General features: G+C 25.7%; 2 protein-coding genes across 3 annotated transcripts in view; one reads left to right on the forward strand and one right to left on the reverse strand.

Moving 5' to 3' along the window:
- The window catches only part of LOC114129745 (adenylate kinase isoenzyme 1), a 227591-nt gene extending 217352 nt beyond the window's left edge, over positions 1-10239 (reverse strand). Inside the window, exon 1 of one of the 2 annotated variants that reach the window (XM_050207930.1) lies at positions 10234-10239. The gene's annotated coding sequence lies outside the window, so the exon portion shown is untranslated. Of the gene's footprint in view, positions 1-4639; positions 4644-10233 lie in introns of those variants that run through there. The other variant, XM_050207931.1, reaches the window with a different exon arrangement.
- LOC114129703 (uncharacterized) overlaps positions 1-16039 on the forward strand; it is a 380263-nt gene that overhangs the window by 48847 nt on the left and 315377 nt on the right. The gene's annotated exons all lie outside the window — the stretch shown is intronic.

A 16039-nucleotide genomic window follows, 5' to 3' on the forward strand; every position in this document is an offset into this window, starting at 1 on the left:
AATGATAATATTATGATGATAAAGCAATTTCGTTGGCGTTTTGGTAGCTGGTATGGCGCGTATAGAGCAGCGTGTGTGTCTGTAGCGTTTTAGATAATATTGGGCAATGTATGTCCGGGTGGGCGTCGAGGAAGGTTGGGTGGTGGCGGGAAGGCTTTACGTTTCACGTTTCCGGAACGACCGAGTTCTGACGGCAACCGTAAACATTAAACACTTAATATATACGCGGTAATGACATTGGAAAATGCACGTTGTATATCTTCTGTTTGGAGCGTAAATGAGATACAGTACAATATGACGAGGTGCTCGTCACGCGCTTTTCCTATATTCTCCCGTACACTATACCCGAATACCAGAAGGTAACCGTAAACATTAAACACTTAATATGCGATAATGACATTGGAAAATTCACACGATATATCTATACGATTTCTGCTCTGTTTGGCGCGCGTAAATGACAGAGAGGGTGAGGCATATAACGATACAAAGAGGTGTTCATCGCATACACACACAAATACACACCTCTTCTTCCACCCACCTACTCTGCCCGAGTACACTGCCGCCCCAAAAACGACGCGTTTGGTACCGCGCACGTGATTAATGGTATCGCACGTGTTACTCTTCACAGCCGCACATATTATACCATTGTGGCCTGTCATTCAGGTCAACGGTTACTTCTCTCCGATGTGCTTTGACGCGTTCAGCTGTTATGTATCCGTCGACGAAACGGGAAAAAGCAACGCACGAACGAGACGAGTGGGTATTATAGGTGTATAATAATATAGTTACCGATAGAAACGACAAAATTGGGTTTCCCGTAGAATATAATAATAATAGAATAATATGCAGGAAGCTCGGTAGAGTTTCACTCGAATGAAAACAAAAGTAAATAATTCTGTTTTTGGTTACGTGGTGTTTACGAGACTCCGTAGTATTATTTTAACAATTTTTCTGATCAGTATAGCTTGTACGTCATTACTCATTACACACTGTTCAAAATAATTTTCTACGTCGGTATAATAATTAATATAAATCATTTCGAAATGGTAAATTCGAAAATTGAATATAATAGGTACTGTGTGGTTGTTTTAAAAGCAAATATTAATTTTCCTGAAAAGTCTCAATGTTTTGAGGAATATTTTTCTTTGAATAATTTTTCAATTTATTGTTTTTAAGTAGGTATTTAAAGGTTATATGAGCGGAACTGTGGACCAATATTTTTTGGGTTATTACTGTGCCATACGTTCATTTAAATTCAAAGTTGAAATAGTACTAATTTAATCTTAAAATTGTATAGTTTAATTATATTTACCAATATCAAGAAAGTAGGTATTATAATTAAAAAAATATTTAATTCACATGTATTTAAATTCTGTAAAACTAATAATAAATTTTAATTAATTTATATGAATATTTATTTTAATTGTTCGGATTAGAATTTTAATAGTTGAAATTACCACCATTAATCCTTTGTTTGGTAGGTAATTAAACTTAGGTATTAATTTAAACAATTTTAACAGAATTATAAAATCTCATATTAGTACGTTATTTGTCAATATTATTTTTCTCTCGTATTGATTTTAAATTCATATTCTTAAAAATAAACTGCTGTAACTATAATTTCGTGTGCGTACTGTTGAGTTAAACATTTTATAATTAATATGAAACATTTTTATTATGCCTTAGTAAATTATAAATGCGTAGACAGGTCACGGAGAATAATATATTGGAGTCACATATTTTCACATCTATAAAAACTTAAAGAATTCAATAATTGAGAGATGATCCTCTAAGCTAAATATTTTAACGAGGGTTTTTTAAAAATTATTTTATGGTTATTTCCTTCATTTTATCTCATTATTCTGAAATTATGGTATATAAAAAGACATACATCTTGTAAAACTATTTAAAATGGAAATTATTAAAAAATAATTTTAGCTTAACTTTATTTCTAAATAATATTGATAATATTTTATAATTTTTTTTTAAATAAAGTTCATACTGTCGAATGGAGTTATTTGACATTGTATCTTACTTAAAATTTCAAAAATGTTATTATTAATAAAAATTTTAATTAGAAAAGTTACCAAATAAACATAAAATGTTTTTAAAAAATAATGTTCAATATTTATTAAAAAATTATATATACATTAAATGTTGACATTGTTTATAGATACATTATTTATTTATTTTTATTTACGCTGTCAGTTCGTGATAGGTTCATATCAAAGTACATTATTACATCAATGACCATAATAAAGTCCAAAATGTTTCAATCGCCATATATTTGGCAAGTGTTTCTTACAGTTACGAGTTGTATCATTTCCGCCACGATATTACGTACAAAACAATTTAGCACTTGATAAGTAAAAAGGATTGTTCTCTTTAGACCTTAATTTTAGTTGAATATTCACCTAAGCGCTTCGTATAACCGTTGGCACTATTATTACTTAAAGGATCCAACATACCTTTAAGTGCTGCTATAAACTTAACAACAGTAGTATATTTTAAATGAAACAAAAATATATTGATACTTTTGACAGTAGTTGTGATCTTATTTCCAAACGTATATAAAAGCGGAATTTTATATATAATTGATTTGGTGTACAACAGTATTGGTGATTAATGTTATAGAAATATACAATGCAATTTTTGGTTAAATTCTCCTGGTCAAACAAAATGTATTTACAATATTGAAATTAACTGTTTTTTTTTGTTGGATAAAATGTTAAAATATTTAATTTTTAGTAACATAAAACCAACCTATAATGTACTTTGCCATTTATCTGTACACTTAGTACACATGGAATTTATCAGTTATAATAAAAATAGCAATCATACCTTTATAATTGATATCTATACTAGTAAATCGTTTCCTACTGTTTATATCAAGGAAACAATTGTGTACCGTTTTGATAATGTGTCCTAAACACTTGTCACACTAGTCATGGTCTATAAAGACTTGTATTGTTGGACGTTATTAGACAGTCTTACAAAAGGACCATAAAGTTGTCGTGTAAAACACTCAAAGCAATAGCTTAACTTATTTCAGCTACGCCTTCTTTTCAGACCTCAACATAACAATAGCACCAAACTACTTATGTTCTCCTTGCTAGTTGGAATCAACTTCAATTGCTCCGTTGCGCTAAAAACAACAGATTATTTTATATTTTTTATTCAACACGTTAAATCTATTGTGAACAAGAATGTAAACTTTTAATAATTAAGTAGGAATATAATTCTATGACGTTTCTAGTTTAGTGTGAATTATGTTAGATATCACGAAAGTCTTATCCGGAAAGTTTGCTAGGCGCGAATTTCTCTGCTCGACATGTAGTAATTTATACCACTGTTAAGGGGTACTTCAACAGCATTAACCGGGTTAAATCTATCGTAGGTTAACACGCGAACGCTTACATTTAATTAATTTGTGGATAGCTAAAGAGGGTCTAACAGACAAAATCGTTTTAGTCGTATTTGAAATTTCACAGTAGGTTATCTTTTTCTATAAACTACTATATTATTATTTTGATATTATGTTTGTAATATTATAATAATTAAGAAACTGTTTAATCAGTCGAATACTGTAGTATTATTGTTTGACTGTTGACTGCAAAGTTTACTTTTAAATTAATTTCATATGCCGATTAACAGTATGCACAGTTTCAATCAAAACGTTATTTAATTATTATTACTATGAATGTTTGATGAAATATTCATTTTTTTTAATACTATACTCACTACTCCGTATTTCCAAGTAAAACATTTTCTTTTGTAATTGTCATTACAAGCATTAATTTATTTTTATAGAATAATTCTGATGTTATAAAGCTTCAAACGTTAAAATTTAATATATTCTTCCAATGAATGTATAGTAATAAGAGAGTGATAATATTAAGCCATCGACTGAAAGATACAGTAATAATTTTTATTTGTATCATTAAAAATGATTAATATGTTGAATATTTTATTAGTATTTTCTAAAGATTTTCTTTTATTAAAATAAATAATTTAAAATAATGGTAATTTGTTAACTGTTTTAAGTAAGTAGTACTCATAAAATGCTTTGTATGATTTAACAAATTTCATGGCGAATCTCATATTATATTTATTAATTTAAGAATTAGTGTGATGATAAATTATGAAATGATGTTGTGTAATATAATATGTAGTAAATATGTTATACTATTGATATACAATAATTCCGTTATCTTCGTTATATCCGTTAAATATGTTGATCTCAATCTGCTTATACAAAGTCTTAATGTTGTATGGTGGAATTGACTGGAAGTCGTCGGACTCAAGATGTTAACAAATAATATCAAATTTTACTTTTGAAATACGCTGGTGGTTTATGTGTCTTTAACAAAATGTCAACAACACGACAAAAAGCTAAAACATCAGAATGTATGTTTTCTTTCCAATCAGTGTGCATGTATAGGTTTTGTTTCAGAGGTTCATAGCCTGTCGAAAACTATGTGCGGTTACTGAATCGTTATTGAAAATGGGTCTATCAAAATACCGAATACAAACACTTTTCAAATAATGGGGTCGGTGAATATGTCTATGGTGGTTGCAAGTAAATGTACTAATCGTAACTTTGACCGAGACTAGCTATTTGTGTAGGTAGCCATCAGTGAATATTTGTGCGCAAAGATCATCTGTGCTGTACAACCCTTCACCAAAACGCGTCCGATGATAGGTACAGAACTGAACTAATAGCCTTTATGAGGTCGAATATCGTGAAGTGAAAGCACATTAAGTCTACCGAATTACTTAAAATAATGGTACGCAATCAATCTTGTTAACTGAGAAATTTGTAGTTGTAGACATATATTGTTCGGTTGCCATTATGTCGCATTTAGTTTAAAATATTATCGTTAATGTATAACATTGGCCCATTACCATTTGAAATTTTAAAATAAAGAAACTGAGATGTTTTTGAAAGAGCTTTGAATCATATATTGTATAACGTGGTATATTCCTACACGTTACATGCAAGCAATATAAAATTATTTAATATCATTCACTTCAAATTTAAAATTAAATACATGTTTTTAAATTATGCTCAGTCGACATCTCATGCCAAGTAGTTATATTATCAAGTTTTGATATTTAAATTAAGCATTTACTCATTTCTTTTGTTTAACTTCTACGAAGTCTTCCCGAGCGCCACACACCATGTTGATATGGAATCTTTATTAAAGAGTAATTCTCATAAATGTATATGCCTCATTAAGTATTACTTTCACGTATGTGTGTTAATTGAAAATCTTGTGATTTAAGAACATTCCTCGAATTGGTCTCCCGAGTACAATAAAAAACTTCGGTAATAAATTAACAGAAAATACCTATTACATATTAGTTAGATGTTGTTCAAAATATAAATTAACAATTTTCTACAGTTACTCGGCTGTTCAAAGCAATTATTATGAAATTTGGCAATTTGTGCATTCTAATAATACGACGAAAGCCTTGTAGAGTTGTAGAGTATATGGCATAGACTTCTGATTTAAACGATTTTAATAAAATAGTAATACAATTATTATCTAGTTTAAAACTTCAATGCGGTACGAGACCAACCGTTAAATTTGAATAATAGATTATGATATTATATTTAAGTTATACAAAATTATACTTATTGTAACCTCAGTGTACGTCTGTATAATATATACTTTTATTTTTAAATGTTTGTTATGATAAAATATATACATTTTGATGTTTTTTTGTAATACGATTCACGTTGTTGTTAGTATTATAATTTATTAAACTAATATATCAATAAAAAAAGGTACTTTCGCATTTTATTTACTTCTTATCCACTACGTATAGTATTTTCTTTTATATTATGTCACAGATCAAGTGATTGAAATTTTTGAATTTACTGCGATACTAACCTACTTTTTTCTGTACAAAATATAAAGAATTGGTATGAAGTTAAGTTGCCGTAAAAATAATTTCGATGTATTTATTCCAATTATTTATTTGTTGTTATTATTCTTCTCGTATACGTTACAGTTGAACTGCAGGGTATGACTTGATTGTAAAGATCTTCAACGTTTACACTGTTCGTTTGCGAGTGGTCTAGAAAGCTAAACGACATTTATAAAACGACGGTGAAGTGAATTTCAATATTGTATTAGCTTTAAAATTAGGACGACGGCAAACCGAATTTTGCCGTCTACAAATGAAATCAGTAGGTAACGTTTTCAAAATGGATTTACTCTTATCAGCCCATAATCAATAATAACCCTAAGAGTAGGTTCGTACATTAGTTTTATGGCAACTAAATGTATAACGAATCGAACATTAAATTATTTACGAATGGTGTATACAAATTTATATTTCTTATACTATTAAATAATAAAAAATGTATTTTACACATTTTGTGACAAAAATACGTGAACGAAATTTCTTTAGCTCAGTTAATATCGTCATCAATAATCTATAATACTCGTCAATAGAACTTATGTTTTAAATATATATTGGACATAACAAAAGCCTTATCAAGTTTAACTAAAATTAAATCAATATGAACTATGTGTTAGTATTAAAATGTATTAAATCATTTTATAAAAAGGACAAAGGAACGTGTAATATGCATTTTCATAATTATAATTATTACATCCTAATAAATATTGTATCGTAATAATAGTAATAATAAAAACGTTAAATAATCTTTGCTTCAAAATGTATAAGTTATTCTAGTTCATAATTTGTAAACTTTAAAGTAGGTTTAATAAAACCTGAAACTAAATTTAATTTTTAATGCATTTAAAAATCATAGTTTACTAACACGCGACATTTGGAGAATTACATGAATTATTATCAGAATATATTAAAACTGTAAAATTGTATAATAAATATAGCAATGCTATTAGATACTATACTAATATACTACTATATTTAAAATCATAATCAGAAAATCTAATTAACGAAAAATGTCATTAGTTTGATTTCGAATTACTTAAGTTCAATTTTCAAATGAACAACAAAGAGTCGAAGCAACTTTGAGCATTTAAATATCAATTCACAAATTTCGATAAATGAATACTTAAGTAGGTACAATTGAAGATTTTTCAAAATGATTTATAAAAACGAGTTTGAGATAAAAAAAAAAATACACTGATTTTAAATTTAAATGAACAAATATATAATTAAATATCGATTATTAATGCAGAAAAAATAAAAAGAGTCAGAAAACAACGATAAACAATGTTAATTAATTATGTGATTATACTTCTATTTGATGTATTAAATTATTAAATACTTTTATTGATAAAAGAGGTTGGTTAAATCATTCTAAGTAAACGTGTGGATAGTGTTCAGCACAATTATAATATGTTAACGACTTTTTTTAGGAAACCTATTAAAAATACATTTTTAATGAAAATGATGTTTTTTTTTATTTATATAATATTAAAATTAATATAATTATTTTATATTATGATTATTATGTTGTTATGGATGAAATGTTTCCAAAACATAAATTGTACTTTGATATGATTTTCAAATTATTTTATAGATACTATAAATTATAAATTTATAAAGCACCCAGTGATTTAAATTAAAAATGTATTCATAAACAAAATGTTGAGATTATTGTAAAGTCCTAGTACAATATGTTATATTAATTTATAGCTTAACATTAGAATACACTATATACCTAATTAATAACGTATTAACCTTGTACAATATTATATTATTTTAAGTCAACGTGTAACACTAAATTACCTACACAGAATATTGTAAACAAAATAACTATGAAAGATTTATTTAGCTGTTTTTGCGTTTACCGGAAATAGTTGTTTTTATATTCATATTTTTTAATTTTTTTCATAGAAACACTGTAAAAAGTACACATAGTTGTAATTTTATATACAATTTGACCGATAAAATGGTGTGCATAAAATAAAAATAATAATTTTTCGTTTGAATGTTATAAATATCTAATTAAATCATTCATTCGTCGGAGCGCTTTTGAATAGGTACATAATATTATGCATACATATAGTATATGAATATAATAGGCACGTTATTTGTACGTATAAGCATTTAGCTATATCGTACTCAGGTAGGCGAAACAGACTGTCTCCTGATTGCGATGCATTTACATTTTTTAATTTTTTACATACCGACTGGCTTCCACGCAATTCCACGAATTTAGATAATTAATTGGTTGTACTGAACTCGCGATGCAGAGGGTTGTGTAATACAAATCCTTTGAATATGTATTTACCTAATTATGTTAAAAACGATGAAAAAACCTTTCACTTGAAGTCGAAAAATGGAAAGTGGTAGTGCGTTGTGAAATTGTGATATGAATTGTTATATACGAGTGTTATAATTGCTATACATTCAAAGATATGATTAATATTTAAACGTACATTATTTATACAACGGTCGAGAGAATAATAATAACTCGAAACAAGTCAAACTCGTCTAACAATATAAGTTTTTAATGACTCCCAGAAAGGGTTAATAATAATTATTATTACCATATACCGTACGCCTACGCTTGATGCTTGCGTGCTGAGTACTTAAATTATATCTGTAATGTGCTTTTAAAAGCGTTTCAAAAATTGTCGAATAAAATATTATAATCTATCCGCTGTGTAGCGTTGGTACGGGGTTTTGTCAATAGCGAAATTGCATAACAACATAAAAATAATTCGCACGAAGTGTGTTAGATATGTGCGTTACTGGTGTTTAATTTATGATTTTTTGATTTTTCGCTCGATTTATTTTGGATGGTTTTTCCGAACACAAAATGAAAATACGGTGTGATAAAACGGTCACGATTATGTATTGTAAATACTGTGCTTAGAGGCTGCACGTTTAATATCCGTCAATAATCGTTTCGAGTGTGTGAGAATACGATACGTATTACTTTTAGTCGTTTCAAGAGTCGTCTACTCGTCTCCAATACTGTACTTTATTGTCTCCAATCTGTACTTGAAATAAAAAAGGGCATACCGAATTTATAATCAAACTCTCATATTTTACATTTGTAAGTTTTACTTTTGAATTTTGAGCAGTATGCATATACGTTATACTAGAATATATTATTTCAGGCTACACGATAAAACTATAGTAAATTACTATTTTATAAATCATAAGTTCTAACTATCGCCAATATAAACTATACCTAAGTGATAATTATTTTAGCTTTATGCGATTGTGTACGGCTAATTAAGTGTTGTTTTTCTAAACATAATATATATAATATATATATTTTTTAAAAGTAATGGTTAGATTTTTGCTGAAACATATTACATGTATTAAATTTAAAAAATAATTATTTTTTTAGTGTACTTACCTTTACCTTAACTTAACTTTTATATTATAGGTTTTATAAAAATATTTTACCTTAATTATAGTAAGTAAATTATATCAATTAATAATTAATTAAAACACTTTATTATTACAATTTAAATATAAAATAATAACATCAATGTCAGAATCATTAAAGGCAATAACAGATTTTTTAGACAAAAATTCAAGGTTAATGAAATTAATCTCAGGAAAAAAACTGGATTAAAAATTTAAGGATCAAAATAATTATATAATCGACTTCAAAAATGTCACATATTTAAAAAAAGTATAATACCTAAATATATATTTAATTGCGTAGTTTTACGTTTGTTCTTAAGAACTATAAATCATAAAATTTACAATTTAAAGTATCTATGATACATATTGATTCTAATTTAAATTTAAATTTACCAATTCGAATTTCAAACAGAAGTCTGTGTTTCAAAAAAACATTGCATATGTATTATTAAAAATTTTTAAAAATTGTATAACAATTTGGTCTTTAAGTATATTTAAAAATTCTAAAAATAAAATTTGAATTATTGCGTTATTAGAATAGAGAAAGGGTGAATAATTAACATGCAAAGTGTAAATCACTTTATTTATTCTTATTAATATAAAATATAGTATTTTAATTAATGTGCTAGGTGTTTCTTATGATAATATGGAAACAAACAATTTTAATACATAAGTAGTTCCTATATTATTGTAGTCTATGGTATACTTAATGTTTATGCTCAAAATGTATAAAGCTTATCATGGAAAAAAATGTTTGAGTTTACATAACCTATGTGCTTGGAAAGAATTGTACGGTCAGTTCTAAGAGTGTAAAAATAAAAACAAATTGATTTTTTAAACAATATAAATGAAACATATTTCATAAGTTCAACGTTTTCGTCTTAAATCATTCACTTTGCTAATATTTGTGAACTTTTTTTGATACAACGTAAGAAAATAAATAAATATATTGGTATAATTTTGGCTATGATAAAACTTAGTTGGCCTCTTGACAAATGAAATTATACGTATTTCACATTAAATAAGTTCAGTTTATCATTTAAATATTAACAAATTACATTTTTCATGTTTAGAATGTATTAAAATGTTATCTATATTTTTATATAATTTAAAATCTTACAACTGTTTAAACAATTAGTTAATATTTTTGAAATAAGTATAAAATAATTCGTTTTTAACATTAAACGATGAATTTTATTAATTATTATTTCAATCAAATTATATTATGTAGGGTTGTGTTAGAACAAAACTACGTTTTATATTAAATTATCGAGTCAATATAGATTAACGAGATTGCATTTCATATTAAACACAAATTATAATAATGGAATCTGTAGAGACGGGACAAAGAAATTATGCTATAGAGGACATCGCTGTTGGAGATTTTTAACATTTAAGTGATTGGGCAGTTATGACGAATCGAGTTATTATGGTTTGTTGAAATCAATATTGTTCGATTGGGATTAGGTTTGTAATTGGTGAATGGATGACTGGTTATGGGTTAAAAAACGTCCCCCACTTATATAACAGCAATTTATTACTATAGGCTGTGGTATAGGTATTGTAATCAATAAAATTGTTTGTGTAATGTGATGTACTTTAGAGTGAGTATTACAGCGTTCTAATAAGGCGTAACACTCAGATGAATTGTTTGTTATGATATTTTATTGATTGTATAATAGTAGTGTAATAGTAGTGGTATTAAATATTAATAAATAATAATTAATTATTATTTTGTTAGTAATATACGGTAGTTTTGAGTATAACAATGGAATAGATCAGCTTTTACGGTAATGTAGGTACCTATATTATAAACAATGGACCTCAAATTAAGTATTTATATGAAAATCGGATGGATATAATATAGTAGAATCTATATTATTGTATAGTTTAATGGGCTATAGACAATAAAATCACACTTGACATTATTAATTGGATCATTTCAATTGCGCATGCAATAACAATAATGATAAAATTATTATAGGTACATGTTAGGTTTCAGTTCAACGATATAAACCTACTTTGGTTAATGTTATATGTGTTTGGGAAATATAACTAGACATGAAACAGCTCTTTATGTAGTTTTAATAATATTATAATATAGACTCAATTGAAATAATGACATCTCACACGAGAACGTTGATTTTTTGATTTCTATATAAAAATTGCATGATACAAGTCAATACGTTTAAATTTATATAAGTTTGTATTTGAAGTTAAAAGTAGTAAATTATATGTCAACAATTAAGTATGTTTAGAATGTACATGTATACAAATATTATGATCGCTCGGTTAGATTATTTATTCACTTAAACTTAAACAGATCATAATGTAATATTCAATTATAAAATACAAAGAATTCTACGAGTATGATTATTAAAAAATTCAATGGAATTTAATTAAAATAAATAATTTAATTTTTGTTTTGTAAGCTAATCATTGTATTAATATGAGAAGTTAAAGCAAAATTAGTTTTTTTTTGTGAAAATAATATATATAAAAAAAATAATGCTTTTCAAACTACCTCTAGTCTGAAAAATTAAAATTCAATTAACCTACATCATTAATTAGTTTAAAAACAAATTTACACATTTTATATAATTTATTTTTCTCCTTTCCGATACACCGAAAACATATCAATTTTATCAATGGTAACTAATAATGAGAATGTGTTCACGATTGATTTGAAGTCTAAATAGCGAAAAAACGAAATCCAAACTTTTAATTTCATATTTTGAGTATGTTAACCAAACCATACATTATAATCTAATTTTGGTCTATTAAAGAATATTAGTTTAAGTTTTTAAAACGACATAATTAATGAAGTATTTACAGTTCTTAATCATTGAAATTTATTTCATAGAAGATGAGGTACCTATATTTAATAAATATAACATGTATCATAGTATCAGTACTTTATTGATTCAAGAGCTACAGATAAATTGGTCAGAAATAGTTTGACGTGAATTGATAACTAATTTGTAGATACGATCTATAATACTTAATCAATGATCCATTAATCTTAAATTGTGTTCTATTCGTTGTCATGCAAAGTCGATACGCGCTTGTAATATTATATAATATGCATTTTCGTCATGTATTACACTATTTTCGATCGTGTAAGTCTAATATTTTTTTAGCCCTATCATATTTTATTTAAAATACAATAGTAAATAAAAAAATAATTATACTAAGAAACGCAAAATAAACTATTAGAGTATCAAATATTATACATAGGTAGGTTTTATATGTATTATGTAATCGCGCCATTATTGACGGTCATTGAGAATGAAATATTATAAATTATTATGATTATATCGTATGTACGTATACTATTGAAATAAACTATAGGTTAGGTAAGGCCAAACAACATTTGGGTAGTACATAAAGGTGCTTTAACAATTTTGGCCCACGTAGAATATTAAAGTTAAAGTACTTCTTATTTATGCTTAATTTATTTTTACAAAATTAAAAAAAAAGTTAATAAGCACCCCCTTTAATGTCTTCCGCTGGTATGGGCTAACTCGGTATAGGTAGTCAAGACATAAACCTGGCTCTAATCGTTTGCAGTTGCGTCAAAATAAAAAAATAAAAATTATTAAAGTAACTCAATTTTTTTTTCTACTTAAAATAGTATTTCAAATCATACTATAAGGTTTTCATACATATAATCTGGTAAATATAAATTTTTTTCTTTGTGTTTATAAAGTACAAACCATTGTACTTTTTAAATAATTAAACTAAAAGATGTCTGTATAGTCTATTGAATCTCAACCAATGTTTTATGATTAAATTATTTAAATTGTATGTATAAGTGTATAATATAACGATAATTTTTTGAGTTATTATTTTTTCAATATTTACATAAATAATACATAAATATTAAATATATATATATATTATTTATTATTTTAGTAAACAGACTTATAAATTATAAGTATATTTTATATCCAAGGATTCATTCTAAAAGTGAAATTAATGTAAATTTGGAAAAACTTTAAATATTGCTGTATAAGTGAGCTTCAATCTAATTCAATTATATTTTATATGGTGTCTTTAGTAAATGAAAAAAATATAACTTATTAGATTATAAATGTTTGTCTTATCATATTGCAAATCACTGAAACTTTTTTCTCATACATTCTTGATATTTATGAAATTAATCAAATAAATGAACCCATTACCTAATTTAATTAATTAAAGTTATTAATTATTAATAATCTTTAAAAGATAATATAGCTGTTTATATGTACCTATCTGACGATTAATCAACTATATTTAATGTGAGTAAATCGTAGACATTATTAAGTAATTAATAGCACATATTATTTAAATTTTAATGAATATTCAAAACAATAGTCTCCATTTTTAGTTGCACAATAAACACTTAAAAGCATAATTTAGACTGTTGAAAAACTGTACAATAAAGACTCGCCAATCGTATGATTCTTATGCGCATCATAACTCATAACAATCTGCTTTATAACTTATAATATAGCGGTTAAATATTTTTACGACGATCTAACTTTTGAAATTATTAACGGTTAGTTTTAATCTAATGCTATTAATGCTTAAAATATTTTGCTATACACATGCGTACGGTTAATATTACTGACACCACAAAATAAATGGATGAGTAAATGTTGGTGTATTGTGATTGTAATTTAAACTTCCCAAACTATCATAGTCTTAAAAAGAAAAAAGAATGAAGAGTCAAATTGCTATAAGACAAATTGTATAGAATAAGGAATATGATTATTTTAAGTTATATTGCCATATGATTCGACCATTATTCTACAGACATGTATTTTATGAATATGATAATAATTTAATACATAGATTATAATAAAAAATACAAATTAGTTGATATTGTTCATCATAAAATTTTGTAAACTTTTTTTGAATCAGTCAAAATACCGATTTAACGTCGTTCAAAATTATCGAAACATTATAAGTTTTTTGAATATTTAAAAATTAGAAGATTTAATGTAACATAAGTACCTATACATCATACACCCACTAGTCATATGACCAAGATAAATGTTGTTATTTTATATTATACTGCAAAGAGTTATCTACATATTTATATTATGAATGTCGTAGAGACTGAGATAACAATAACTCATTGCGAAATAATAATAAACAGTACTCATTTTATTGTTTGATTTAATGTTTTAAGTGTTAAGCGTAAATCATTGAATGATACGAATCTCCATAACGACTAACGATGTAATCATTAAGGAAACAACGATGGGGTGACGAGAAAAAAAAATTACAACAAGAAACACTTGTATGATTTATTTGGTAGTTTTTTTAAAAAAAAATACTAAAATAAAAGTGCATCACGTTTTGTATGTTTCAAAGTTTAAATTAATTAACTACCTGTGTGTAGAGTGGCGTGTATTGTGTGAGTATTCATATGCAGAGTGTCCTACGAGAATTAACTGTGATGAGGTAATGGAGTTTGTATTGAAAATGTTGTTTATTTAGGAATATAATTATTTTCAACACAAAATATAAATAGATAGTATAGATACTAAATATTTATTCATGCATTTATGATTAAAACTTAAAAATAGATTGGTCGTATAAAAGTTTTTAACGCATATTATAGTTGTTCAAAACTAATCTAAATGTCTTTCATAGATTTCTTTTTGTTACTTTGGACAATTTTTTATGTATATGTATATTATAAAAAACAAAATAACAGGGAACTTTATCAAAGTGTTTTTTGTACGTTTTAGTACTTTTACTCTATTTTAATGACATAGGTATTTATAACTTTCTTCAATAAAAAATACATTTAAAAAGTAATAGGTTGGTGCATATCCTACTGTCTTTGATATTTAAAAAAGTCACAAAAGTGTCAACAATTCTAAATTAGTTGTTAAATGCAGTTAATATTTAATAAGTAACATAGGTGTTACCTAACTGTTAAGTTAAATTTTTTTGATTTTGATTTTGAAGTATTATACAAATTTATTCGCAATATTTAAAGTCGTTATGTTGAATATAAAAATAAATAAATAATTTTATACATTTATAAATTAAATGTTAACGATTCGGGACTTCTTACAAAACAGTGTATAGGTACTAACATAAAAACAATAACCGTATGATAATTTTATTAGTTTTTTTTAGTCTACACTGTTATAGTTTTTTTTTTTTTTTGAAAGGCTTTACATATTTATATCGTTAGGGGAATTTGTAGATAAATAATAGTTATAATTTACCTCATCAATAAATGTTTGAATAAATAGAAATTATAAAATAAACGGTATACGAGTATATTCAACGAGGTAAAATATTTTTAATTTTATCACTATTCTACCACGATTAAACGTTTTATAACATTCACATTTTAATCAGTAAGTATATATATATGTAAATATTCCCTAGATTCAGGACATTTTAGATGTATATTCGTTACATTATAATTTACTAATAAATAATGATAATAACTTTATATCTACCTTTAAATAGTATTAATTATTATTAAGAATACAATGGTATATTATATTTTCTTAAAAATAAAGTATATACAGAGGCATAATTTGAAGGCTCTGCACAGAATGCAAAAAAAAAATACTAATATTTAACCATAATCAAAGCCACTTACTAAAATAAGTACTCTCAAATTCAAAATAATAAAACATTAAGGCATTTTTACATTTTTATATTTTATTATTTTTCTTTTATACAAATT

Source organism: Aphis gossypii, chromosome X (genome assembly GCF_020184175.1).
Source record: "Aphis gossypii isolate Hap1 chromosome X, ASM2018417v2, whole genome shotgun sequence".
Taxonomy (NCBI): Eukaryota; Metazoa; Arthropoda; class Insecta; order Hemiptera; family Aphididae; genus Aphis; species Aphis gossypii.